The sequence below is a fragment of the Pleurodeles waltl genome, chromosome 3_1, assembly GCF_031143425.1.
Source record: "Pleurodeles waltl isolate 20211129_DDA chromosome 3_1, aPleWal1.hap1.20221129, whole genome shotgun sequence".
Taxonomy (NCBI): domain Eukaryota; kingdom Metazoa; phylum Chordata; class Amphibia; order Caudata; family Salamandridae; genus Pleurodeles; species Pleurodeles waltl.
Genome location: NC_090440.1, coordinates 227,732,062 through 227,757,018, shown reverse-complemented (window position 1 = coordinate 227,757,018; position 24,957 = coordinate 227,732,062).

The window sequence follows — 24,957 nt, the reverse complement described above, 5'->3', positions numbered from 1 at the left end:
AACAAAAGGAACTTTGTTGGCTGAGCTAGACAAGAGTTTAGTTTTGTTTCCATTAAACTTCAAAGAATTGGCATTTAGCCATGCATCGAGTTCTTTCTTTCCGTTATGAAAAATCCTAATTCCCGCCTGATGATCCATATCCAATGCCAGGATTAGCTGTGTGTCACCTGCATAGCTCACTACCAGTATGTTATGAGTTTTAATAAGTGTTAACAGGGGCCTCATATAGATATTAAATAGGATCGAGCTGAGGGCAGATCCCTGGGGAACTTCCTGCTTCACCTCCATATAGGCCGACTTATAAGGTGGAAGAGCAACTGCTTGGCTATGTTCCGACAAATAAGATTGAAACCAACTCAAAACGACACCTTTAATTCCTGCAATGGAAAGTCATTCTAAATAGATGTTATTGTCTACCATGTCCAAAGTGGTCAGAATAACTGATCTGCCGCCATCCATCAACATGCAAAGCTCATCCATGGCTTTAAGGAGAGCTGACTCAGTACCACGGCCCAAAACCAAATTGCTCCTCATTGAGGAGAGTATTGTATTCCAGGTGGTTCGATAGAATTTTACTGACTTGACATTCAAAAATTTGAATCGGACAGGGCAGAAGGGAGATTGGGCCTGAAATTACTTATAACGACTGGGTCTAATGAGGGTTTCCTTAGAATAGGAGAAACAATAGCTTTTTTCCAAGCTGATGGAACTATGGTGTCCAAAGGCTGATTGCATACTCAATTTTCATAGCGAGGTTTGATATTCTAACATGAAAGTTTTTATATAGAAAAATATACTTTCTTAATTTATTTTAAGAACCACAAGATTCAAATTTGAGGTAAGTACATCAAATGCAAGGTACTTCACACAGGTAAGTAGTATAGAACTTTGATTTAAAACAGTAGTACACACAGTTTTGGTTAAAATGGCAATAAGCTATTTTAAAAGTGGACACTGCAAAAATCAACAGTTCCTTGGGGAGGTAAGTTTGGTTAGTTTTCTCAGGTAAGTAAAGCACATAAAGTCAGTCTCCTAGGTATAGGCAGCCCACCGTTGGGGGTTCAAGGCAACCCCAAAGTCACCGCCCCAGCAACACAGGGCTGGTCAGGTGCAGAGGTCAAAGGAGGGCCCAAAACACATAGGTTTCTGTGGAGAACAGGGGTGCTCCGGTTCCAGTCTGCTAGCAGGTAAGTACCTGCGTCCTGGGGCGCAGACCAGGGGAGTTCTGTAGAGCACTGGGGGGGACACACAAGCACACAAAACACACCCTCAGCGGCACAGGGGCAGCCGGGTGCAGTGTGCAAAGTAGGTGTCGGGCTTGCTATTGAAAGCAATGGAGGGACCCGGGGGTCACTTAGGGGATGCAGGCAGGGCACAGGGGGGCTTCTCGCGCCAGCCACCAACTGGGCTAGGATGAAGGCCGCCTGCTGGTCACTCTTGCACTGGTAGGTGGTTCCTCTCGGTCCTGGGGGCTGCGGGTGCAGTGCTTGGTCCAGGTGTCGGATTCCTTTATTACCAGGCAATTGCGGTCAGGGGGAGCCTCTGGATCCTCTATGCATGCGTCGCTGTGGGGGTGCAGGGAGGTCAACTCACGGAGTCCACGTCGTTGGAGTCGCCTGGGAATCCTCTCTGCAGTGTTTGTTGTCCTGGACTCGAGCCGGGGGCGTCAGGTTCAGAGTGTGAAGACTCACGCTTCAGGCAGGAAGTGAGAGTCTCTTTAAAGTTGTTTCAAAGTTGCAAGTTTCTGAACAGTGCTGCTATTCTCAAGAGGTTCTTGGTCCTTTGGGTGCAGGGCAGTCCTCTGAGCCCTCAGAAGTCGCTGGTCCCGCTGGATGCGTCGCTGTGCAGGTTCTTTGAGTCTGAAGACAGGCCGGTGGGGCTGGGGCCAAGTCAGTTGCCGTCTCCGTCGTCTCTGCGGGGCTTTCAGGTCTGCAATCCTTCTTCTACTTGTAAGTTTTAGGAATCTGATTTCCAGGGTTCAGGGTCATCCCTGAATACTAAATTTAGGGGGGTGTTTAGGTCTGGGGGGCAATAGCCAATGGCTACTGTCCTTGAGGGTGGCTACACCCTCCTTGTGCCTCCTCCCTGAGGGGGGGGGCACATCCCTATTCCTATTGGGGGAATCCTCCAAACTCAAGATGGAGGATTTCTAAAGGCAGGGGGTCACCTCATCTCAGGGCACCTTAGGGGCTGTCCTCACTGGTAGGTGACTCCTCCTTTTCTTTTTCATTATCTCCTCCAGACTTGCCGCCAAAAGTGGGGGCTGTGTCCGGAGGGGCAGGCATCTCCACTAGCTGGGATACCCTGGGGCGCTGTAACAACAGGCATGAGCCTTTGGGGCTCACCGCCAGGTGTTACAGTTCCTTCAGGGGGAGGTGAGAAGCACCTCCACCCAGTGCAGGCTTTGTCCCTGGCCACAGAGTGACAAAGGCACTCACCCCATGTGGCCAAAAACTCATCTGGTTGTGGCAGGCTGGCAGGAACTGGTCAGCCTAACACTAGGAGGTGGACTGGCATGCAGGGGGCATCTCTAAGATGCCCTATGTGTGCATTTTTCAATAAATCCCACACTGGCATCAGTGTGGATTTATTGTGCTGAGAAGTTTAATACCAAACTTCCCAGATTTCAATGTAGCCATTATGGAACTGTGGAGACTCCCAGACCATATACTCTTTATGGCTACCCTGCACTTACAATGTCTAAGATCTGGCTTAGACACTGTAGGGGCATATTGCTCATGCAACTGTGCCCTCACCTGTGTTATAGTGCACCCTGCTTTAGGGCTGTAAGGCCTGCTAGAGGGGTGAGTTACCTATGCCACAGGCAGTGAGAGGTGGGCATTGCACTCTGAGGGGAGGGCCATGTTGACTTAGTCATTTTCTCCCCACCAGCACACACAAGCTGTGAGGCAGTGTGCATGTGCTGAGTGAGGGGTCCCCAGGGTTGTGCCAATTGTGGGAAGAAGGGTACAGTTTAGGGAAAGAACACTGGTGCTGGGGCCTGGTTAGCAGGGTCCCAGCACACTTTCAATCATAACTGGCATTAACAAAAGGCAAAAAGTTAGGGGGTAACCATGCCAAGGAAGGCATTTCCTTACACAAGTGTATGGCCGCTGGATTGCGTGGGACGGGAGACCCTCTGTTTAAGACCCAAAGCATTGTAGGAACTACAAAGTTCTCTGAAAGCGGCAGATGGTGGTTGCTCCTCTGCCCACATATAAAAATCCCCCAACATAAAGAAAATGGATTGGGCTAGCGCTATATTAGTGATCGTCTCAATTAGAGGTTGAAGATGAGGGGCTGTGGAATGCAGGAGACGATAACACAGCAACCCTGAGAAGGCACAGCCATTCATACCCTTCATGGAGAAATACAGAATGTCAAGCCTCGGGATTTCATCTGGTATCCAGGACTCCAGACACCAACACTTTTTAACTATAATCCCAACGCCCCCTCTCTTACTGATATGTGGCTTATGAAAAATACAGTAGCCTGTCGGGACAGCCAAGCCTCAACTGCAGAGTCAGGGGAGGTCCAGGTTTCCGTAATAAAAATGATGTCAAAATTATCATTTGTTAAAAATAGATTAATCTCTGCTGAGTGCTTAATTAAAGGTCTAGCGTTGACTAAGCCACATGTCAAAGAGGAAAACTCCACAGACTCAAATGGTTGGGTGGTTACAAGACTTACCTCCCCTTGGTCATGCAAGTTGTAGTCCAGCCGGCTGCTGACAGCTACTAATTGTCCCCTAGTGTATGTTATCCTGTCTTTAGGAAGAATTGCAGTGTCGCTAGAGAAACCGGCAGCATGGCTGGCGCTGAACGCAGACAGGCACAGATGGGCTTGCCTTTGATGCACAATCGGCGCGTCGCGTCAGCATAGGATTTAAATAATCTTCTCTCTTGAAAGGCGAGAAAAGACTAGAGCTCCGACAATAGTGGCACCAGAAGTTATAGTTCCGCTCTTACAGACGGGAAGTACCAGATCTAAAAGAACGATATGCCCTGATTGCCATGTTCCAAGTGGTAAGATTGTGAAACCTTTTCTAATAACTCACGCTTACGGTATCACCTACAATTCAAAGCAACTTGCGCTTACAGTTCAAAGCCCCAATCACAGATTGAAACCATTAAAAAATATATAATAACAACCCCAAGAAAACCAAACAAAAACAAAGTTAAAAAAAACCTGACTGAGTGTAAGCCTCGTATTAGTGATGTGTCAATAACGCCCCTCAGCGCTCAAATATTAACACCCGGTTTAGGGTGCGCAGTCGCTTCAGCACAGGATTTAAATAGTCTTCTCTCTTGAAGGCGGGAAAAGACTAGAGCTCCAACAACAGTGGCCTGGGAAGAGGTAGCCCTCCCTTACCGACGGGAACTACCAGATCTAAAAGTGCGACATGCCCTAATTGCCCTGAGTCAAAAGCTCCAAGCGGTAAGATTGTCAAACCATTTTAAATAATTTGCGCTTGCATTATCAACTACAATTCAAAGCAACTTGTGCTCACAGTTAAAAGCACAAATCACAGATTCAAACAGTTAAAAAAAATATAAGAACAACCCCAAGAAGACCAAATTAAAGCAAAGTAAAAGAAAAAGGAGTGTATGCCTCACATCAGTGATGGGTCCAAGTGTCGTCCCTCAGCGCTCAAATAGTAATACCCAGTTTAGGCATATAGGTATAGGTATATGTAAGGCAGAGCATTGGACTGTGCCACTTATGGAGAGGGCACAGTTGAATTCAAGCAGTTTTCACAGTCTGCAATGGCAGACCTGCTATTTATAGTTGGCTGCAAACCTGTAGACCCCTTTACTACCTAAGCCCTGGGTACCATTTACTAGGGACTTATAGAGAGTAAAGTCTTGGCTAATTAGAGAATTACCAAGTCGACAATATAGATTTAGGAGGGAGCGCAATCACTGGGGCCTGCTTAGAAGGCCCCAGTGCACTAAGAGTCATTACCATCAGTATTGAGGGCAAAAAGTTGGGGGTGACCATCGACAAAGGAGCACTTTACTATACTTAGCTCAGCCATTACTCACACAACTCACCCTTTGCTCCCACCCCCAATTCACACAACTACAGCAGTAACCCAGGTCTCATATGGGCACACAGCTATCCTTACACATTGGCACACCCTTCACCGCACTTCACTTAAACAGGTACACCTTTCCCATTTGCACATGCAAGATTCACAGTCATACAGCACTTATGTAGGCACACCTTTCATACAGTACACATTAAAGTAACAAACACTCATGAACATGCACGTCTACAAATGCTGCCACATCCAATCCATTATGCACACTATTGGCTTCCTGTGCTACGTTGCCAACTTATCTTATAAATACATCAGAAACCAGAAGTAAAACTAGAGAAGGTAATGGAAATGTGTCTGTTTAGTTGAAATGAGAGGTACTCAGTGTTTAATTTGTAAATAAAAAGGTGCTGGTGCCCAAAGCCCTCCTCTTAAACACGTGGCTGCTGCAATTAAATGTGTGAGCACGGAATACTGAGACAGCGTAATCCTGAAGCCATCTTGGGCCTCCTCAATCCATTTACAGCCACTCCCTGCCCCTCCAGCTCACTCTCACAGCTTTCTGCTTTCTCCCATTGTGGCGCTTTTTAGTTTTTCTCTTCCTCTGTCTTTCCCTTATGTGTCTTTTGCTCGCAGTAAATGCTTGGGGAAGGAGAATAAGCGCTGGCCCTCAAAAATAAGTGCTGGTGCTCAGCACCGGAAACAACAAGCACAAATTAAGCACTGGAGCTACTACACTTCCTGATTTTATCTTGAGCTTCATTCACTGATTTAAAGTGTTTGGAAAACCAGAAGGCAGGAGGATTAAGCCACCTCTGACTGTCCCGCGCAGTGTTCCTTTCAAGCTCCTAATATGGCAGAGCTTGAAAGATGGAGCCATAAACAGCATAGCGCAATTTGCTAGTAGGGAAACATTAAGGGCCATATTTACGAACACTTTTTCCATTGACACAGAATGGGAAAAACCCTTTGCTACATCTGGCCCTAACTTATTTAGAGTCAGTTGCAGTCTTAATTTTTGGTGACCAGATTGTAGAAGCCAAGAACAGGGACATTCTATCGACCCAGGAGTAAGCTAATAATAATACCCTCTGTTATGATGTCTACAATAACACAAAAGCTGGAGAAAATGTTGTATACATGTGACATTTATACTAATAGCGTTACCAATTGCACAACAATACACGGGTTATTTGGGGATAACCACAAAGAGCTTTACATGCAATCGTTCAGGTTCATATTAAGTTTCTATATATAGCATAAAAACATGAAAATGGCCAAGTCTAGACAGGGTTAGGGTTGTGAACCTTGGTAATGGGAACGGCTGATAACGGTGGCGCCAACAGACTTCAACTGCTCCATGCAGACTCCTACTTCTTGCTCTTATCCGTGCCTAATCTGCAGGAGACAAACTAAAGTTTTTGAAATTGTTTTTAAAATGACACGTCACAAAACATGCAACACGCTGCGTGGCATATTACCTGTCAAGCTCAGCTGCTACCCATCTCTGAATGAAGTTGAGAGAATGGAGCAGTTATTTTCGGTAAACAGACGCTGGCTTTGGAGCGCGCTGCTAAACGTTGTAACGCATGAGCGCGTCATATCTATGAGCAGCATTTCAAGCGCAGAGATCCAAGTCGCTTGACTCCCTTCTCTGAACCCTGACATGAATCCCATTTTGGAGAACTCTGGCGGACATACGTCCAAAACCGGGACATGCCGCGGAACCGCGTTTGAAGAACACTTGCACCTGGACATAGTCCAAACCCGGGACATGTATACTATTAGGAGAAAATTGTCGGACGGGACACAAGTTCAAAAACCGGGACTGTCCTGGCAAATCCAGGACGCCTGGTCACCCTGTCTTCATTGCATGAATTATTTTGGAAAGTCGTAGCTAAACAGGCTAGCGCACTTTATTGGGAACTTTATTGGGAACCGCCCCGCCACCCTCTGAGCACCACGAGAAGCCTTGAGAAATGCAATAAATAACTAAACACTAGGGTAAAAGCTGCACCGCCTTCTTCTCTCCCCTTCCCTGTTATTTATTCTCTTCTCACTCTTATTGCCTTTTCCCTGTTCTTTGTTTTGCCTGCGTGTGCTTGTCCCAGGCTCTCTGGCTGAAGCCTTTGATGTGGGCGCAGGTCTGACCCTGCTCCACAGGCAGCCCTTTTGTGCGCCTCTGCTTTCTGATCTCTTCCCAGCAGCACCGCCCGCAGGACGGGAGCGGTGATCCCCGGCAGGGGTGAGAGAAAGTTCATCCGCACCGCATGGACGCTTTCTTTCCTTCCGCATTCGGGCATTTCGACCGCTTTTCCCGTTTCTATGGTACACTCCCCATCTGTCGTATCTCCGCGTGGCCACTCTAGCCGCGCCCGCCATCTCACCGGCCTGTGTCTCCTTCATTCACGTGACCAGAAAGGCACGTCTTTTATCATACCCTCCGCGCCCTTTTACAGCCCCTTTTCCTGAATGAAATTCAAATTGAACAGTTACATGAAATATAGTTAACGGTTGTTTAGTAGATGCAGCTGCTGTCATAGGGATGTATGGGCTTCAGTGGTAAACTGGAGTGTTCTCTGTTAGTTCATCTTTGTTTCTTGCATGCCATTTGATGCAGTGATTTCAGACGACCAGGCAAAACGACATTTTGTCTTTGGGCGCTCCCTTTCTCCTTGCAGCTAGGCATTTTAGGTCATTTAATCGTTCCATTCTGGGGTTCTCTTTCAGCCATTTGGTGGTTGCTCCAAAAAAAGTGACCTTCAGTGGCTTTAATGTGTCACTAGCCAACTCCTCTCTGGTTCTCACATTCTTATGACTGACAGTGTCCATTCTGTATTCTATTTGTACTCACTCTTCAATCACTTCCTCACACAATCCCATTCTTGACGACTGCTTCTGGACTAGGAGCCAAGCATTTCCTTGGCAAAAAAACTTTTTACCAGCCCCACGTACAAAGAGCAAGCACAGTCCATGAGGTAAATTTTCTCACCAAGAAAACGTATGCAAACACAGGTTCATAGTTTCAAATTATTGCACATTCTTTTCAACAAAGTAACTTTAAGCTACAGATTTCACACATAGTTTCAAAACTGAACTAATTGCAAACTCCACTGCTTTAAGGTATGTCATAATATACAGGAGTAATATTCTTCTGTAGTACAATAGCTTTTTCTTGCTCTGTCTCTTAAAGTCTCTGCTATTTCTTACCTCCCCTGCAGTCTCACTTATCCTAGTCATTCTATCCCACGTATCTCACTTTTCTGTTTATGTGGGATTTATTTTATACAGGGCGACTGGAAGCAGGGGAGGTCCAAATAATGTGGCAGGGAGGATTAAATTATGGGCAAGAAAAGCCAAATTATGCAGCATAATGTGGCACATTTTGTGATAGTATTATTTCACTATTTTGTTATTTTTACACATGGTAACACTGTCTGGGCAAAGATTTCACCTAATCAGTACCAGTTTAACAACCAATGCAGTAATAACCAACTGAAGGATGACAAGTCAACCTTTGTGAAGGGCCATGAGTGGAAACGCAACTCCACATTTTTAGTAACCCTTGATCCGTTTGAGCTAGAAACAATTGTTTTGTTAAAATTTGCAGATCATGTGGCAAATCCATAACTATACAGAAACACTACGACTGCGGAATCACATAATTTCAGTGGCCTTTATTATATTATACTGCAGAATTTATGTAGAGGGACATACAGCCGACAAAGGTCTGAAATTCTCCAATTCACACTACATTCATAGTGCCCACTGTGAATGTATTATTGGTAGGAGGTTTGCTTATAGTTTGCCTTATTTGGAGGTGTTTGGTGAAGTTTGTGAGATTTGGAGACATGCTCTAAGCTTGGTGTGGAGAATGGGGCTGCAGATCTAGTCTTATGAAGGGCAGGTCTTACAAGACGAGATCTCAGTGTCTGACCTTCATCAGGTTTGACTACTTTGTTGTGTCACCAGTAACGTCTCTAAACCTGTTACTTCTGTTCACATTAGCTACATCCACTTTCCCTTGTGTACTGAACCCAGAACACAAGGGAATCACGCTCAACAGCCTTTTATAAAGTGATACATTTGGATTGTCCTTCTTTCAAGAAGGAAAAACGGACCTAGTGCCAAAAGTAGCACCATTGTCAGCTTCTGTCACCAGTGCCTGTGATTAGGGCACATTCATCATAATGGATTGTCAGAACCTCTTCCAGAGGGCCATGTAGCAATATAAGGGCCCAGCAGTGGGGGTTGAGGCCCTTCACTCCTGACATCCTGGGGCCTGTCATACTGGATCAAGTACCCCTTCAACACCTAACTCTCAGTAGTAGTGTGGGTCAAGCAGTCCAAGGTTACTCGGGGAGGAGGCAGGTGTAGGGTGACCACAGGCTCACAACTCAAAATACATTCAGCCATCCCAATAAATGATTGTTCAGTCCAATATTTGCTTTTATAAAATGAGAAGTATTTATCTACTGATACAAAGTACAATATACCCAGTCTTGTTAAGGCAGGAATGCTAGTGTGAACCGGGTCAGCTCTTGAGTCCTGCTCCCCTTCTAAGGATTGTGGTTATTTCCCATTCATGTGTGGCGAACTTTTAAGTCTTAAAAGTTCTATGCTGGCTTTGCAAAAATGACTGCATCCCTGCACTGGAGCGCTTCGATCAGTACAAGTTCCCCCAAGGACCCGACTCCTTAGTAATCAGTCTTACCTGCTCTCATTGTAGTTGGAGTTTGGTCTTCCCGGTCATGCTCTTTCTGCCAGGCAGTGATCAGAAGTTGCGACCCTGAGGGCAAAGTAGCAGCTGTTCATAATGCTCCTCTGGTCATGCAATCAGTAAGAATCCCCTGTGGTCCGGTGGCTGTTCTGGGTGCTCCCAGTCTCAGGGATTTGAATCATTACTCTTTTGTTCAGGGGTCACATCCCGCTGCTTCTACCTGGTTGCACACTGGTAAAGGATGACAACCCTACTAATTCACCACACCCCCTGCTGACATACAGGGGTAGTATCAAAACATCCATCAACGGCCCTCTTCTTGGTAAAACACTGCACAAGGGCGACATTCGTCTTTCTTCTCCCAGGACCCCATCTGGCAAGGGAGGCACATTTCCCACTCATTGACAGACAGCAATGGTCCCGACAGACCCGAATCTCTCAGTCTGCCCTCAAGATCCACTCTGCAGGATCCACACTGGACCGCTGTCTTTATCCTCACGAGGTCTGCGTGTCTTGGAACAGGCAGAAACTGTGGCTCCAGGCAAGTGTTCTTGATTCACCCGAATGATTGTCCCTCACCCAGCCTGGGAGACTTGCAGACCCTTTGTCCCCAGTTCTGGTCCCAACAGGCAGGGCATGTGCTGAGCTTCTCCACGCTAATGTACACCTTCACTTTGACAGTTTGGGAGTCTCAAGCTCTCCTGTTTATAATCCTTTTTTGACACGGATGTGATTCAGTGTCTCAGTCTTTGATGTTCATGTTATGAGGGGTTGTCCACTTTGAAGTGCCCATTCCTCTGTCTTGCTCTTCTTCTAGGGAGCGGTCTATCACAACAGGAGTGCCCCCAAACTTGACAACCCAAAACAATGGTCATGTTGGTGACTAAAGGATCACACCTGGATGTCAGTCTCAGTGATTTGTGTTTCAAGGGGTTACAAAAGGCCCTCAGCCTTACCCTTTATTATTCAGCCCCATCTCCACCCTGAGTTGTGCCCAGGCCGCTTTGACCAGAGCCCCATTTAAAGTCCAAGGTGGAGCCTGGTGCTTCTTTTCTCCAGTATGTGTCACACCCAGCTGTCAGGAATGCAGTCACAAATCTGTCCGGGGAGGCTCCCTTTCTTCCAGCAAAGCTTGGGTTCCGGTTCCAAATTTGGGACCCTTTGGCCCTCAGGCCCTATATCCCTCACAGTCCCTTAATCATCCTTAACGTTGCATGCCAACATGTGTGTTACCCTTCACTTACTGTACCTTTCACGGGCACACATACATACCAGTGCGGTGCACCCTACCACATGTACTGTCCCCATGTACTGTTCATCATAACAACAATCGTTCTCATTGCCATCATTAATTATCATTTACAGATAATCAGTAATAATTGTTGACAACAGTTAGTGTAAACAACTTCTAAAGAAACCAACACTCCACTCCATAAATTTCTAATAGTTTAACAAGTGTCATGAATCAAAACCCATACAGTGCATTGTGTCCCAAGTGACCAGAAGCATCCATGTACTGTAGCACACTGGCCCACGTACATCCCAGCATGGTGCACTCAAACAGGCATGGACTGTCTCTCTGTCCTGTAGTACATACTGGCTCACATACATGCCTGCGCGGTGCACTCAAACAAGCATGCACTGTTTCCATGTACTGTAGATCCCTCTGGCTCACATACATGCTGTTGCAGTGCACTGAATCCAGCATGCACCGTCTCCCCAAATGTATCCTGATGTAGGCCAGGGTTGAGCTCAGCACGCAGCCGCAGAATTTTCTATGAGTGGCTCAGTAGGCTCCAGTCCCCGGGCACAGGTCAGTAAGCCTGGCCATATTACTTGATCTCCCCTAATGAAAATTATATACTGCCACCACCACACTCATGCTGCTCAGGTGCCCCCACCATTTTGAATGTATGACTTGTGGCACCCCTCTAGTCTAACCAGACCGCTGTACACAAGACAGGCTTAGATCATGGCACCCACTCATTATTCATGTTCCTCCCATGACCATTGTTGGAAATGGCCCTTTTTACATGGTTATCCCGAAACGTTTTGCCTTCTTCCTCCTATTTTTTCAGGTCTGTTTTTGCTGGCTTATTGTCTCTGCGCACTTTACCACTGCTAATCAGTGGTAGAGTGCAAGTGCTCCCTATAGAAATTGTACTGTTGATTGGTTTATCCATAATTGGCATATTTGATTTAATGGTAAGTCCCTAGTAAAGCGCACTAGAGGTGCCCACGGCCTGTAAATCAAATGCTACTAGTGGGCCTGCAGCACTGGTTGTGCCACCTACATTAGTAGCCCTGTAACCATGGCTCAGACCTGCTACTGCAGTGTCTGTGTGTGCAGTTTTAAACTGTCAATTCAACTTGGCAAGCGTACCCCCTTGCCTGACCTAAACCTTCCCTTTTACTACATGTCAGGCACCCCTAATATAAGCCCTAGGTAGCCCCAGGAACAGGGTGCAGTGTATGTTCAAGGTAGGACATATACTAGTGTGTTTTATATGTCATAACAGTGAAATACTGCCAAATTTGGTTTTCAGTGGGCAAGACCTATCCCTCCCATAGATTAACATGGGGCTGCCTTTAAATATCCTTAAAGCGCAGATTCCTCTTGAGAGCAGATAAAAATGTGGAGTTTAGGGTCTCTGAACTCACAATGTAAAATACATCTTTTGTTGAAGTTGGTTTTTAAATTGTCTGTTTGAAAATGCCACTTTTAGAAAGTAGGCATTTTCTTGCTTAAACCATTCTGTGACTCTGCCTGTTTGTGGATTCCCCGTCTGGGTCAGTTTAACAGTTGGGCTGTTCACACCTCTAGAAAATGACACAGAAGGGGGCGCGGGTGTAGCCTGCATATCCTGAAGAGCCATCTGAGCTAGATGGGAGGGAGGAGTGGTCATTCACACCTGAAAGGACTGTGCCTGTCCTCACACAATGCAGTCTCCGACCCCCTGGTATGTGTCTGGGGCCTGGCCTGGACAAGGAAGGATCTTTCAAACACTTGAGACTTTGCTTTGAAGTTTGCCAACTTCAAAGGCATAACAGGGTATAAGAAGAAGACCCAAAACCCTAGACATTTAGAATCTTTCTGGAATCAAGAGGAATCTCTGCCCAGGAGAAGAGCTGAAGGAGGAGGAGTACTGTCCCTTTGCTGTGTTGCTTTGCTGGACTGGCCTGCAGTTGCTGCTTCTGCCTGAAAAGGGTGCAAAGGGTGAACTTTGCTTTGTGTCCTGCTTGAGAAAGTTCTCCAAGGGCTCGGAGTAGAGCTTGCCTCCTGCTGGAAGTCTCAGGGACACCAAAGACTTCAGTTTCCTCAACCTGCAGCACTGGGAACTGTGTGTTTTGTGCTGTTCAAGGGGAGAAACCACTGTGACGCTGCCAACGAAGCCACTGGCCACACCGTGACCTGCTGACGCCATACGGAGTCGAATTTCCCCACTTCACACAGCGACCCTAGTCTCACTGCACAGTCATCAGATGACTTCACGAGCCGCTGCTTGCACCGTAACCTGTGGGCCCGCACTCCAGCATCGCCTGCCCACTTTGCACCGCAGCCCCGACGCCATCCACACCAGCGCTCCTGACTTCATCAGCCCAGATTTTGATCTGCAATGCGTGTGACTTCAAGGGCCCGACGACTCCTGCACCGACTCTGGAACCAACACCGCGACGTCAGCGACGCCACTCTCCGGAGCTCACCGCGAGGATCACGACACCCTACAAATCCAAGGTCCTGTTTGTGGGTCTTCCCAACACCGTAGCCGGTCCGCTATGACATATTGGCTATTTTTCTAAAACTGGTGTGGTGTCCTTTTGTATTGTTTTCACTGTGTTATTGTGTGTTTTGTGCAAATGCTTTACACATTGCTTCTGAGATAAGCCTGACTGCTCGTGCCAAGCTTCCAAGGTGGTGAGCAGGGGTTATCTGAGCAGGTACCTCCCTGACCCTGACTAGAGTGAAGGTCCCCACTTGGACAGGGTGCAAACCGCCTGCCAGCTAGAGACCCTATTTCTAACAACCAGAAATTCATTACCAAGGATCCAGATATACAGCAGCTCGGGCACTCAAGGAAGGGGTACCCTGCCATCACCATGCAAGGGACATTTCTATCCCAACATGGATTGATTCTTGCATTGAGCGGGTAGCTCCATTGCAAGAACTATGCTTTGAAGAACTTTCCAGACGCATTCGATGTTGGACATGAAGCCTCGGCTTTGGGAAGGATAAGTGGCACTGCTTCCCAAAAGTGAATTAATTTTGTCTAGGCAGCTGTTTGCAAGGTCAAACAACAGTTGGGGGTTTGTGCCTAGACGCATACCAGAGTAAAACTTACTTTGGCTGTTAAAGAGCCACTTTCAAACATTTGTCTCTACTGATTTTTGGCAATCATCGCAAGATCCCACACCTTCCACTGAGCAGAAGTCTGACTTCTCCTCTTAAAGAAAGAGGACTAAAGAAAAAAGTATTGGCAATGCCAATCAGTCACGCATACATTTATATACAAGCAAGACTGACTGGCATTGCCAGTTCATGTTTATAGTAGTTTGTCAAGATGGATGTTGTATCTTCCATATGTCTGCTGAGGGTTTTCTAGTGACCAATAGGTGGCACTCAAAGGCAACAAACTGGTGCTGTGTAAACATGGCTCTGTTTTGAATGTTGCGTTCGGACCAGAAAAAATAATGAATCTATCAACACTAAAAATCTCTTGTAGGCGGGTCAAACAGAGAAAGGTAGGAAAGCAACATATAGGAGAAAGGCAACTCAGATTGACACGAAAGTCTTTCAATTTTGAGCACAGATTGGCTCTGTGGAGTATGGTATACAATGCTCTCTGTCGAAAGACAGCGGGAAGTTTCTGTAGTAACACTGCAAAAATGAAAGAAAAATGTACAGGTCTGAGCCCTTCATGGACTTTGCCCTGTGAGTACATGGTGTCACTATCCTGAGAAAAGTATCACCCAAGTATGGTGAAAATGTTTTAGTTACCTATGTCAGTATTTGTATATTTATACTTGTTTGTGATTAGATTTTAGCTTGCTACATGCAGACCTGGAAATTAATGCATCAAGAGCGGGCAGTGGGAAGTGGGCATGAGGATGTTGAAGCACTCCATCATCCATTTTTCTGCATGCTTGCTGGAAGAGGCTGAAACATGGTGAGATCTAACCTTATTGTCTAAGTTTTGAGACGTGGTGTTAGTGGTGCTGGAACAACTTTCAGAGTGGGGGAGTTGCCATCAATGTTACATCACTGAACTCACAGGGATGGTGACAAAGCCAGCATCAACCAAAGAACAAGAGTAGCAAATGAGCCATACCCATTCGGCAGGAGTGGTAAGGGTGTGGTATGTAGCTGCGGGTACATTTTGGAGCACACCACCACAAATAAATGACTAAAGCATGGTGTAGTAGCACACTGTCATTTGCAGACAGCACTGTAAAGTAACTGCGACTCGCCAAATCCCTTCACAGAACGTTCAGGACCCCGGGGGCACAAGAAAGCGTCCAGAAAACATTCTAGTCATCCAAAGTATGGCAGCCAATCAGCTTAAGTGCGGAGGAGACATCATTAATGGCGGTGAAGAGCTGGAGGAAGTTGGAGTTCGGGAGAGAGGAGCACGGCGTGAAGAGGACTGGGAACTGGAAGACTGAGGGCAGCGCGAGGAAGTGTCGGTGGAGGAAGAAGAAGAGACAGGAGAGCTGAGAACCTCTGCCACGGACAACGTTGGAGTAAGTGGTTGCAGAGGTAGTTGGATGGAGACACCAGTGTCGGGGAGAGGAGAGGAGAGCAAGGCTGCAACCCAGAAGAGAGGCGATGTGGACAGGGACACTACAGCTCATGGCCAGAGCCATGGCTCTAGGAAAGTACACCACTGGGGCTGGGGATTATTGCTGGGGTGGGTAGCAATATGTGAGGAAATATTGGGGCCCATATTTATACTTTTTGACGCAAAACTGCGCTAACGCAGTTTTGCGTCAAAAAATTAGCGCAGGCTAACGCCATTCTGAAGCGCCATGCGGGCGCCGTATTTATTGAATGACGTTAGCCGGCGTTAGCCGCCGGCGCCGTCTGGTGTGCGTTAAAAAAAACGACGTACACCAGGCAGCGCCGGCGTAGGGGGATATGGGGCTTGGGCGTCAAGAAATGGGGCAAGTCAGTTTGAGGCAATTTTTTCGCCTCAACCCGATTTGCGCCATTTTTTTTCACTCCCAACCCCCATAGAAATGACTCCTGTCTTAGCAAAGACAGGAGTCATGCCCCCTTGCCCAATCACCATGCCCAGGGGACTTCTGTCCCCTGGGCATGGTCATTGGGCATAGTGGCATGTAGGGGGGCACAAATCAGGCCCCCCTATGCCACAAAAAAAAATAAAAAAAAACACTTACCTGAACTTACCTTAATGTCCCTGGGATGGATCCCTCCAGCCTTGGGTGTCCTCCTGGGGTGGGCAAGGGTGACAGGGGGTGTCCCTGGGGGCATGGGAGGGCACCTCTGGGCTCCTTCAGAGCCCACAGGTCCCTTAACGCCTGCCTTTTGCAGGCGCTAAAAAACGGCGAAAAAGCGGCCGTACGTAATTTTTTTTGACCCGCCCACTCCCGGGCGTGAATTTTGCCCGGGAGTATAAATCGGACGCACATGCCTCGGAGTCGATTTTTTAGACGGGAACGCCTACCTTGCATATAATTAACGCAAAGTAGGTGTCCACGCAAAAAAAAATGACGCTAACTCCATGGACTTTGGCGCTAGACGCGTCTAACGCCAAAGTATTAATATGGAGTTAGTTTTGCGTCGAAATTGCGTCAAAAAAAAGGACGGAATTCCGGCGCAAACGGAGTATAAATATGCCCCTGGGTTTATAGAGGGGTTGTGATCACACTGAGATGCACATCTTGACCTCACCAGGCACCAAAAGACAAGTTTTGTTTTCACTGAATGAATCATACAACTATGCACAAACCACCAAGGGCTGTTGGCATGAGATTGCATTAAATAAAAAAGAGAATTCATTGAATCCCAAAGAGAAGTGTCACCTTTATATAAAAAAGAGCACAGTCTAGTCAAGGAAACAGGTTTAATAGAATATAGAATGGTGGCCTAATCGCTATCTTTTATCCGTGAGGGTACGTCACAGACAAAGTCGAAGGGCCGAATCCTAGCGACTGATGCACTGGAACCAAAGGACTGGGACTAGGAAGAAAAAAGAAGGAACATGCTTACACAGAGTATCTTCAAACAGAGACTACCTCTGATCAAATCTGTTTTCCAATAAAATAATTATACTTGGAAAATCCACGTTCCAGTAGTCTGCCAGTTTGTCAAATCCATTGTCCTGTTACAAGTACATTCTCAGTTATAAAGGCCACTAATTTTGCACAGACCTGCAGCTTTACTGTCAAAACAATATAGCACATAAATGATAATGTGTGGAATGGAATGTGTTTCAGCACATATTTGTCATTTGTACATCACCAAGTGAAGAGCCTTGATTTGTTTTGATGCTGTATTTGTACAGGTCATTACCAGGTATTTAAATTGTGTTGTGTATTAGCAAAAATTTCATCCATCAACCTTCCTTTCACACCAGTCACATAATTCATTTTACAAAGTACACTCACTTTTCAGTTAGAGAAAGAAAAGTAAACAACATGCTCCATGTTAAAAGAATAAGCAGCAGTTTATCAGACATAGCCTGACATTTAGCCTCTCTCTCTGAAGGCACAGAAAAAGTGACAAGATAAAAACAAAATGTAAAGGCATCCTTATTCCTCATTCACCTTTGGAACTCCAACATGTTTATTTTGGGGGTGCTGCAGTACCCATCACACCCTTACTTCCAGTACCTATGCGTGGTGTAGACTGTGCCAGCCGGGCAAAGTCAAATCACAGTGAAGCCAGACAAAAGGATGCTGAGAAGCAACTTCTATGAAGGTAAGTGCCCATTTTTGACATGGTACCCCCACTTTTTGCCTGGTATTTGAGGCAATTTTGACTGGAAGTGTACTGGGTTTCTGCTAACCAGGTCCCCAATGCAGATCTCTTTCCCTAAAACTGTGCAACTGTTCCCCAGTTGGCAATACCTTTGGCTCCCCTCTAAGTCCCTAGTAAAATGGTACCCCTGGTACCTAGGGCATGGATACCAAAGAGTTCTCAAGGGCTGCAGCATGTATTGTGCCACCCTCAGGGACCCCTCACCTAGCACATGCAGACTGCCATTGCAGGATGAGTGTATTGGTGTAGCTAAATGTGAAAATACAACATGGCACACAGCCTGTGTGCCATGTTCCCTAACACTGTGTGCTATATATATGTCACCCATACAGCAGTATTTACAGCCCTAAGGCAGGGTGCATTATACTACATGTGAGGGCATATCTGCATAGACCCCTGATATGTCTTTGTCGATTCTTAGACATAGTAAGTGAACAGGAAAGCATTTTAAGTACATGTGCTGTATACTGGTAATTACAAGTTCCCCAGCTACATGATGGCTTCACTGAAAATAAGGATGTTTGGTATCAAACAACTCCTACTTATAAACCCTTACTGGATTGATTTATTAATACATGCACCCAGAGGGCACCTTTGAGTTGCCCCATTAAAACCTACGAACTACCCTTGTGGGAACTGACTAGTTTTAGCCAGCCTGCCACCACCAGACAAGATTCGGGCCCCCTAGAGGAGAGCCTTTGCTCTCGGGTGGCCAGAGACAAACCTGCTCTGGGAGAGTTGTTGACTCACCCCACCCAACAGGATGACCTGCAAATCTGCATTCCAGGGTGGGGGGCTTCAAAGCGTGCCAACAGTGCCAACCTGGTCCCCAGCCTCTCCAGAGACAAAGTCCATTGTGGTTTTCCCCACTGTGACCTCTACTCCGATGCCCGCAGTGTCTTGTGCAGGCCCCCCTGTAACCGCGACTGCCTTGAGTGACGGCAACCCCAATCGTCCACTGCACGGTCCACTGCACCTGGATGCCCCATACCGAGGAGAAGAGGACCACTGGTGATGCTGCGTCCCCCAGGCCATGTGACTTGAGCCCACTTGTTGGTTCACCCAGACTGGTTCCCTAGTCCACTCCTGCAGTCTGTTTCTGCGGGCCCCCATTCACCGTCACCTGTGACGTACACCCGACGGTCCAAGAACCCCCTGCACTCGGACACCACGGACCGGGAAAAAGAGGACCACTGGTGTCCTTATGTCCCCAAGTATTGCAAGACCTGAGCCCACTTAGTGAGTACCCCAAACAGGACACCTAGTCCTTACCTGCAGCCTCTCCTCAACTGGATCGATACCCCATGACTAACATTGGGCACCCAACACCGTACTACAGCTCTATTTGCAGATGTCTAACTCTCCTCTCTGATAAGCCTAAGGCAGATACACTACACTAGCCCCTAAAAAGAGCACCTTGGGATTGCTAGAGCAAGCCCCTGACCACTGGTAAGGAAACCCTTGGACTCTTTGCATGATATATCTAACTTTGATATATCATATAAAGAGCCAGCTTCCTACAGTCCACCAGAAGAAGCACTGGTGTGATGCTGCTGAACAGGGCAAGAATGTGCCTGAATGCAGTGATGGCAGCACTCAGTCAGTGTTTGAAAATATTGACCACTCAGTTGATAAGAATGTTTTTCCAGTCAAATACAGTGCTAGGTTTCTGGCTTTCTAATGTTGGATTCTTGTGGTGTGCATGGTGGAAGGTGAGGAGATTGGGAGTTAGGGGATGTCCAGGAGATCCCACGAAGAGAATTCCAGTCCTTCTTTGCATTAAAGCCATATTGTAACATCTGAAGAGAGTAAAAGAGAAAATAAGACTAATTCGAACATATTCTATGACATGACATTGAGAACATATTTAGGAAACACTTCAACATAACAGACAACAAAGATATTGGAGAAATATTAAGGTAAGTCTGGGCATATCATCCAGGAATCACTTTCCCTCAGAGGTCAGTGAGTTCGACGTCACTGCAAAAAAGATAGACATTACTCCAAAAATTGGTTAAAAAAACAGATTGAGGATTTTGTAAAAGCACATAATGCAAAGTGTGCAAAATTGGGCAACATACCAATATATCTATCTATCTATCTATCTATCTATCTATCTATCTATCTATCTATCTATCTATCTATCTATCTAGCTATCTATCTATCTATCTATTTATCTATCCATCTGTATATACATTATAAGACAAATGAGATTAAAATCAAAATCACGTGTACAAGCAAATGTGCTGTACATATATTGGAATGTCTCTGTCACCTAAAGTACATAGCAAACACAATATGCCCATTGAGTAAAAGGCTTCAAGCACACATGAGAGCAATAAGAAAATGCCTATTTAATAAAATCATCACAACAATAATTGAACAAAATGATGATACTATGTTATCAATTGGGCTTGTTTAGAACAAGGATGAGGAGTTACATGTTCAGTTAGAATGAATTATGTCTAGTACCAGTACTAGTGAGAATCCAAGCATCACAGATGACACAAAAAAAGAAAAATTAAGTGTTCAAATTTAATGAACCGTCAGAGTAAGTTTCAATTAATATGAGGAGGGACAAACTATGGTTTGTAGTCCAATGAGGAGTGCTAAGGAATGATATGATTAATAAATAATTATAAATACTAATTATTTAGAACTAATAAGGTTGAAAATATAAAGAGCCCACTGACGGATTCATCTGTGATCACAAGGATTTACGCATCATAAATAGAAAAGGCTAAGATAATAACAATAGGGATAAGGATGGGGATATTAAAGATTACAATATTGAATTGACATACCCCTATTTAAAAGAAGACTATTACAAAAATAATACCCCAGGCAATCAAAGTCTCAATTATCCGGGTCAGTCAAGACAAAGATTCATTACTTACTCAGAGACATCATCTGACTTTAGTCAAGAAAGGACAGACAGGGAACCTTCCACTTATCCTCACCCAGGAGGCCAGCTTTTTTTAGTAATGGGTGGCAAGAAAGGCTGAAGAGGTGGTAGGAGAGTACGAGCCTAAGGGACAGAAGAAATTCATACAAGGAGAAAGAATGGTGAATGTTAACACTCCTAATTTTAAGGAAACACTCCTGATTAATAATTTGTCTCAGTACAAGCTGAACGTCACTGAAGAGAAAGGAAAGGCCTGTAATCTGTACCCATAGCACTACAAGACACTGAGTCAGAAGTATTACAGTATTTGTGTAAAGAAAGGCTTAAAATATTTTTTTTCAGGGGTTGATTCTTCAATTGAGTAAAGTTTTACAGGGATCAAGAATAAATCTAGGTGTTGCCCCATGACTACTACAATGCCGCCACAAGGCATTTAATTTGAAGAGATAATCCTTAAAGAAGTTGATGAGTTAGATACCAAAAGGATTGGTTTTAAGAACAATTTTAATAAATCTGAAAAAATAGCCCTACAACACCTTGCGATGAATAACTCAATAGTGATCAAGTCTGCAGACAAGGGTGGAGGGATAATGGTGCTCGATAGTGAAACTTATGATAAACAGGTACTGAAACAATGAAAAAACCTGACCCCTTACCGGAGTATTAATGTGGACCCTACCTTAGATTTAACCCAAAAGATTGGTGTTATTACTAAAAATGCTCTAGAGGAAGGTTGCTAAGCAGTAAAGAAAATGGGTTTCTTAACAACCAAGACCCTTGCATGCCATTGATGTACTGCCTTCTGAAAGTACACAAAGGTTTAGAGAATTCCCCTAGATAAATTATTTCAGCTTGTGGCTCTGAATTGCAACCATAAGCCCAATATGCGGATATATTCTTCAAACCTTTCGTGATGGTGACACGGGCATTTGTAAGGGACTCTGCGAATATGATCAATAAAATCAAAGGAATAGATTAAAACGATGAAATCCATATCCTTGTGACTTTTGATATAGAATCACTATATACAAATATCCCACAGGAAGGAGCGATTGCTGTGATCTGTGAAGTAATAGAGTTTAGAGCCCGGCCTCATGCTGTACCCACAGAATTCCTGACTGATTTGATCTCAGTCTAAAAAACAATTTCTTCCATTTTAAAAATGACTTCTACGTACAGGTGAAAGGAGTTGCCATGGGATGCAGCTCTGCTCCTGAGGTAGCAAAACTCTTTATGCCCTTCTTTGAAGAGAAATGAGTCTATAGGACACAAAACCCTATCCATGAGTCCATAAAAGGTTGATTTCGCTACATAGACGATATCCTCAAGATCTGAGAGGGACCACACAGATTACTAATCACTTTCCATGAATGGTTAAATAATCAAATTCAGTACTCAAGGTTTACAATGACCCAGTCTAGGTCAGAAATAAACTTTCTTGATTTATCTACCCAAGGGATTAATAGCCATTTAGCAGCTAGACTATGTACCAAACTTAGAGACCACAATACCTTGCTGTATTTCTTGAGTGGACATCTGAGGTACTTAAAAGTAAATCTGCTGTATGGGCAGTTTTTGAAACTTCGGAGGAACTGTACTTACAGGCATGACTATTTCCAGAATGCAGAAAGGTTATGCACTAGGCTCAGAGAGAGAGGCTATCCGTAAACAAAAATGGTGAAATGCGCATGGTACACCCCTTGAGAAACCTTACTGGTACCTAAAGACAAAAGTAACAGTAAACCTTTGACATGCGTTTTAACTTTTAATCCCAAAACACAGAAAATCTAACGTCTCTTCCAGAATAACTGAAAAGTGCTTGCTGCGTTTAACATTCCTAAACCTGTTTTTGCATTTAGAAAAGGCAAAAACATGAAGAAACATTTTGTCAAAGCATCAAGCCCTCAAAAACAATCACAGCAAATATTACCTTTACTAGGATTATCCCCAGTAGATGGACATTTTAAATGTCAAAATACCACAGCCTGTCAGTTTACTAGCAACAGTAAAAACGTCACATTGAATGGCATCACAGTGAAACAGATCAGGTTTTTGAACTGTAATACGAAAAATTTTGTATACTATATTAGGTGCACAGGCGACAAAATTTATATTGGCCAAAGGACTCAAATGGTGAAATCATGAGTAGTACAGCATAGGTCACACATAAAATGCAGGATACAAGGAGCTCTTCTTGTTGAATATTATCAATCATTGAACCATTCTGAAAATTATATATACTGGCCAGTTCCGTTTGTAACACAAAATAATTCCACCGTGTTATTATCAAAAATAGAGGCAAGGATGATCGAAAAATTCCAGACTGCATATTTGGCTCTGAATAACTTGGAAGAAATGTGGCATTAATATAGTGACTAAGGGCCAGTGGTCCTTTGCCTCTAGGGGTGAATATGGATGATGTAATTATGACATTACACATACATGGAATAGTGCATGAAATTTCTGTACAGACAGCATAATACTATGCTTGACTGGGTTGATAATAAGAATGTTCCTTACTTTTGTAATGACTTTTGTAAATATTTTATGTAACCGCTTAGGTCCGCCACCTGCTTCCGGTGAAACAGATAATATGACTCTGAGCCCTTTTAGCTGTCATGCAACACACTATCTGACCCTACCGAACCTTGCCCAAATATTATGACAGGACCGGAGGCTTCAGATTATGTTTCCCTTTCTTTACTGGAAGATTTTACAGCAGCCAATCAAAACACTTAACAACAAAAAACTACTTTTCCCATGATCCTCAGTAGTCCATGACCTTGCCCAGTCAGAGGCCTACTCCTTATATATATGCCTACATTACCTCAGTCCTTCCTCTTTCTTTGCTGCTTGCAGCTAGAGATAAGTACACTTCCATCTTCATTTGTTTTATGGTTCATTCGCATATTTATTGACTTTTGGACGCGCAACTGGGTTTTCCACCCTCAGGGGTTTCAGTCTGCCTACCTGATGCTCCATTTAGCTGTGGAGCGGGAGTGGGGATAGAGTGCTTTACTTTGACTGTGTACTCTTTCCATTTCCAACATTGCGCAAGTGCACAAAGCCAACCGGGTGTGAATTTCTCCCCTATCGGCTCTGCCTGCAGCGCAGACAGTGTTTCGGCTCTGTCATCCCCTCTGCCGAGACATCCTCATCAGAACCTGCCTCTTCTGCAGAATTTCTCGCTCAAATGGCAGCACCAGTCCTTAAAGATCATGAATATGGGAGTTTTGCCTCTCTAGGTTCTTCCGGAACTTTCTCTATTCCAACTGCTCAGTCGACTATGGCCTCCCCTCAACCTCCTCTCAATCTTCTGACTCTAATCAAGCATAAGATGATCCCAAACCCCCATCCAAACATAAACGCAAGACCCATCACCTGAATGTTGAGACCCCAGTTCAGCAAAACCTGCTTTTCAACCCAGAGAACATTATGCACCCACAATCCACAGAATGGGTGTGATGCATGGAAGTGCAAGATATGTGCAAGACAGACTGAGGAAGGGCTTTGAATGGGATGAATGTAACACCCTTCTTTCGGAAAGCCCTCGCTCCTCTGTCCTGGGGAAGGTGGCCAAAACACCAGAATTGGACCCCAGTATGGCAACCTTCCTCAGAAAATTTGCCAAGGACCCCAAGACGGGTCTAGATCAGGCATGGAGAGGATGTCAGGATAAGCTCCTGGACATTTCTGGCCCTATCACAAACATTTTGGAGGTTGTGATGCAAGCGAAAGAGTCAAATTTGCAATTAAATCCTGAGACAATTCGAGAATGGGCTCAGAGGGCCATGTGTTTTTTAGACAATGCCAATTGTGCTATGTCCACTGAGCGTTGGAAATCCTTCCTAATGCGTATTGACCCAAAGTTGGCAGAGCTGGCCCCTACATAAGCAGGCTCCCTGGCAAACAGCTTTTTATTTGGGGAGAAGTTCATGGAAGATTTGGGAAAGAATGTTGCTACTTTTTCCATGCTAGACGAGGCCCAAACGTCCATGAAAAAGATGGTCAGTGACTGCCTTTTTACCAGGGCTGGATGCTTCTGAGGCCGAGCGCAGGGCCGTGGCCTCTATCAGGCCTCCTCAAGTGGATACTCGCAACGAGGTCGAGGTACTTACTACACTAATTCTGGCTTCTATCCTTCCCAATCCAGAGGAGGTTGTGGGCGGGCCTACAGAGAGGGAAACTGGGGAGGTTCCAACACATCAGATGCCAATTACTCAGATAAGAGTAATCCCTTTTTCTGAAGTTATTCTGGGTGGGGAGGTTAAAGTGGCATTTATAGGCATGGG